Here is a 5,276-nt window from a genome sequence, read left to right as displayed (position 1 = left end):
ACACTCAGGGGCACTGGACTTTGTGTGTAACCTCTAAAAGCTCCACCATTTGGACAATCATTCCAAGTGTTTCTCTTGCCCTGAGCTTCTGCCCTTAGAAATTCAGGTTTGGATGCTGTGTCAATCAGGAACCCTGAGCTCAGCATGGCCAAATCCACAAGGAAGCCGGGGAGAGGCCTGTGGACCAGAGTGGCTGGCAGAAGGCCAGTTCCTGCTACTGCTGATGGATGGACAGTATCGAAGGCGATGATGGTGATAAAGCAGGCCGTGGAGAGGCATCGATCTACAAGAGAGGCGCAAAGTCCCCACTTCCCATCCATTGATTGGGAGTTTAACGAAAACAATCAATCACTTTCGGGTTCCACTGCAGGAGCAGATGGGCTGCCTGGCAGTGGGGTGTGTGCCAGCTATCCCGGGGCCCAGCTTTCTGGGCTATGCTTTACAAAAGACCTCTCTCTTAGACTTGGAACATGCCCTCAGCAGTGGAGGTGATTTGCACTTTTTCCAAGTGCTCCAGATGGAAAGGGGGTTTGAGAAAGATAAGAGTTCTGGCTTGAAAAGGAATCAAAGAGCCCCTGCCCTGGCTCGGTCCATCTGCCTCAGACATGGGGCAGTGCAGGACCTACAGTCTCACAATGTTACCATGAGGAAGAAAGGCAGACTTGAGCATCTTTTAGTCCTCTACCATTTAGGCCAGAAATTAAGCCAGAAAGCCCACTGCCAAGGTCACTTGCTGGCTCCAGAAAAGGTCTACACCCACCGCCACCTCACTGCCCAGCAATGTGAGGGGCCAAGGAAACCAGAGCATCAGATCTCTTAATGGAGAATGTCAGGTCTCTCTCCAAGGGGGTGTGCACAGAGGAGACAGGGAAGCATCGTCACCCCCCCCCCCCCCCCTTCCTTACCTGTGGCATTCCACCAGATGGCGCTTATGAAATCTCTTTCCCTCTCTATCTCTTCCCCCCACCCCAGTTTCTGACCACAGAAATTTTGCAATAATAATAATAGTAAGAATAATGCATTATGTCCTTTCCATGTGCTGGGCATTATGCTAAGTGTTTTACATGCCTAGTGGAGGTTAGAGAGTGGAAACTCTGCCACTGGACTGAGGGAGTTCGGATCCTGGCTATAGCTCCACAGTGGTATGGTCTTGGGCAAGTAGGTCATTTTGCTGTGCCTCAGTTCCCTCATCTATAAAACTGAGATAATAATAATAATACCACCCCACGCAATTATTGGAAGGAGTAAACGAGTTAAAACTCTTGGGAAATAATAAGCAGTATATAAACTGTTTGTTAAATTTTATTTAACTCTGACAACTCCATGAGGTAGCTGCTATTATTTTCCCCATTTTACACAAGAGAAAAGTGGAGCTTAGAGAGATTAAGTTTCCCAAAGTTTTATTGTTTCCAGTACTACTGAACCTAAAAAACCCTGATGGACATCTTCCAAGTTGTCTAATTTCGTGAACCACTGTGTCTTACATCCTGTCACATTTATGATAACTTACCCATTATCAGCTGAGCACTAGAAAGGCCCAGGAACTAAGCAGCCTGCCCCAGTTTCCAGTAAGTCCCTTTTTATTTCTATCTGAGACCTCATTAGAGTGGTCTTTACAGTCCATACTTCCATAAGCATCCTGGTCACTGCCATTTAACAAATCCCTAAAACATTCCAAACTTTCCCTGGTTTTCTTATCTTCTAAACTCCTACCAGCAACTAGGCTTTTTCTAGCCTGCTTCTTCAAATTCTTCCAGCCTTTCCTCAACACCCAGTTCCAAAGCCACTTCCACATTTTCAAGTATTTGTTGTAAGTAAGACCCCACTTCTGGTACCAATTTTCTGTGCTAGTCCGTTTCTGTTGCTTATAACAAAATACATGAAACGGTAACTTATAAAGAAAACTAAATTTATTGCTTACAGTTTCTGAGGCTGAGAAGTCCCAAGTCCAGGAATACATCTGGTGAGAGCCTTGGTGGTGGCAACAGTGACCCAGGGGTCTCACATGTCAGAAAATGATGGAACAGAGAAAGAGAGACTCTCATGTGCTCTCTTTTTAAAGCCCTCAGGGGCCGGCCCGGTGGCACACTGGAGAGTGCGCAGCTTGGGAGCGCGGCGGCGCTCCAGCCCAGGGTTCGGATCCCATGTGGAGACCGGTTCCCGCTCACTGGCTGAGCGCGGTGTGGGCACAACACCGAGGGTTGCGATCCCGTTACCGGTCAGTAAAAAAGACAAAAAGGAAAAAATAATAATAATAATAATAAAGCCCTCAGAACCATGCCCATGGACTAGGGCATGGTCCTTACAATCTAATCACCTCTTCAAAGCCCCATCTTTCAATTATCATAATAAAATTTCCCACCCTCAACAATTACAGTGAGAATTAAATTTCAGTGACTTTGGGAGGGTCATTAAATCCACTGCACAGGCCAAACAAAGAGTCCACCTTGTGAGAGGGGGAGGGGGAAAAAGCTCCTGCGAGTTCTGTCTTTACACTGGCTCTTTCAGACGATCCATCCTCAAAGCAATCCAGGAACTTGGCTGAGGAGCTGGGCAAAGCCGTGGAGATCATGGGCAAAGGCAAGAACGGGCTCGGTTTTGGCAAAGTGGACATCACCGTAGAGAAGGAGCTTCAGCAGGAGTTTGAGGTTAAGAAAGCCCCACAGTTGAAGCTGTTTTTTGAGGGCAACAGGTTGGAGCCCATCAGCTGCAAAGGTAATGGTGCTTGTGTGTCAAATTTATTTCATGCTCATGTAAAGCCCACTTGGCAGTCAGAGGGTGGAGGTGGGAGGCTCTGCTCCACACAGCCTCTCAGGCTCCTTCCACCCTGTGGCTCTACCCTTCTGTAGGTTCTTGGAGCCACCTGCTCTTGCCTCTGTGTCTGGCCAGCAGTTGAGGTGAGGAGGCAGAATATCACCTCCTTGGATGGTGTTCATGGCCCTGGCCTGGAAGTGGTGAACATCACTTCTATTTGCATTCTATTAACTAGAAGTCTGTTATTTGGCCCCACCCAACTGCAGGAAAGGCTGAGAAATATAGTTTGGCTCTGTGTCCATAGGGAAAATGGTGACATGTAGCTACCTCTATCACAGCCTGCATCTCAGCTGATAGGCCCTAGAAACACCAAGAGGTGGGAGCATGGAGTGCATGGCTTATAAACTACCAGAGACCAGAGACTAAGTTCCTAATTCTACTCCTTGCCCCGAATCTTCTACTTTAGAATGATTTTGACAGGGTACTAACCAAGGAAGCACTAGTTAGCCAAAAAGAAGACTGGGAGATGATAGAGCAAGACAGTTTGGAATGCAGCATCTACTAAACACTTTCACTTCAATCATAATTCATTAACTCATTCATTCATTTATTTGACACCCATTTATTGAAAGCCTACCACGTGTCAAACCCTATCTTGATGTTGAGGATGTTTGGAAGATTATGTGCCTCCATGTGGCACATGATAGGCCCTAATTTTTTAAAAAGTTACATATATGACTGCATAAATGGATGCAGATGGACGGATGGATGGATGGATGTAATAAAGCTGATAAACATGGAAGTGCCCAGCACTGCCCCTACTACACTGGTAGAATGTTCCATTAGATATGTGTTGAATGATTGAGTCTCAGGAAACAGGGACTGCCTTTCACAGGGTCTGCTATCTCAGCTTCCAGTAAGCCTAACTGAGTGTTGTATCAAGAACCAAGTGGCCAGCAAGAGCCGCCAACACCTGCATGGGCATTAGGATGCCTTGCAGTTCTCAGAACGGGCACAGCAGGGCATGAGAGACACACGAAGGACTTGCCAAGGACGGTGCTGCAGAAGAGAAGCTCAGGGAGGTTACATCAGAGACCTGGCAGGTCTGTGGCACCAAACAGGCTTGTGGGGAGGGCGGTGCATGTAGGGATAAGAGGAGAGATGGTGAGAGAGGGCAGGAGCAGCGAAAGAAGTGGCAGAGACTTCTGCCTCCTGTGGATACTGAGTGATGACTCTCAACACCAGGGACCCACTGATCCCAAGCAAGGAACCCTTTGTGATGTGTTGGCTTTGGGGAGGGCTGTGAAGAAATGAGAAGCCCCAGGTTACTTCGCTGATGTCCATATCTGCTCATGGAGTGGCTCAGGTGCTGGGATGTCCTTCCCTCCTGAAGGACAGGTGAGAGCTGACTCCTAGAGGCAGCGAGGTGACTGTGGATACTTCCAGACCATGAGTGAGGCTGGCAGGAAAGATCCCCAGTGCCTTTGACCCCTGAGCCACCTTTGTGGTGGGAGCCAGTGGCTGGGACTTTCTCTGCCATGTGGGAATCTTTATCATCACCTCCTCCAGGAAGTCTCCCCTGACTGCTCGGGTCGGGGTGCTGGATCCACTTCTGTGATCCCACAGCACCTGTGCTTCTCCCATCAAGGTCCTCACCTGCAGATTTGTATCTGTTCCTTGTTGTCTACTGAGAGCATCATAAGGGCAGGGGCCAATCTCACTTCTGTTCTTGGCTCTTCTGAAGAGGCTACTGGAATCAACAGCACACCCCTCTGGGTCCAAATCCTTACTACATGCCTGGGGAACAATCACTTCCTCTTGTCAGACCTCCATTTCTTCTTCTGTGAAATGGGGATGGTGAAAATATCTACACCCTGGGGTTGCCGGCAAGGCACAGGGCCTGACACATACCTGCAGCGTTTACTGTGTTCTGTTCTAGGCCCTTCTCAACCCAATGTAGGAGCTGCTATTACACAACAACCCAGTGTAGCAGGTGCTATTACAGATGGAGAAACTGAGGAACAGAAAGGTGCCTCGAAGCTCCCCAGCTATTGAGTGGTGGAGTCAGCAAATTTTTCTGCAAAGGGTCAGATAATAAATAGTTTAGGCCTTATGAGCCAGACGACCTGTGTCACAACTACTCAACTCTGCTGATGTAGTATGAAAGCAGCGATATGTCAACGAATGGGTGTGGCTGTGTTCCAGCAAAACTTTATTTATAAAATCAAGCAGTGAGCCAGATTTGGCCAATAGGCTGTAGTATGTGGAACCCTGCTCTACCTTGTGCTGTACTCTAAATAAATGGCAGATGTGTTTATTATTATTATTAAACTATTAGTTTCCTGACCCTAGTCCAGTGCCTGGAACAATTAGGTTTTTAATAGGTAGATTTTGAGTTTGAATGGGATGGGATTGCTATGGTAATTTGAATACATCTTTTATTTTTTAAATTTTTTTATTATTATTATTTTTTTTTTTTAAATTTTTATTTTGTCAATATACAATGTATATGATTATTATGG

The sequence above is a fragment of the Galeopterus variegatus genome, unplaced genomic scaffold (assembly GCF_000696425.1).
Source record: "Galeopterus variegatus unplaced genomic scaffold, G_variegatus-3.0.2 Scaffold12837, whole genome shotgun sequence".
In the NCBI taxonomy this organism is placed as follows: Eukaryota; Metazoa; Chordata; class Mammalia; order Dermoptera; family Cynocephalidae; genus Galeopterus; species Galeopterus variegatus.
This window is presented reverse-complemented; position numbering follows the sequence as displayed.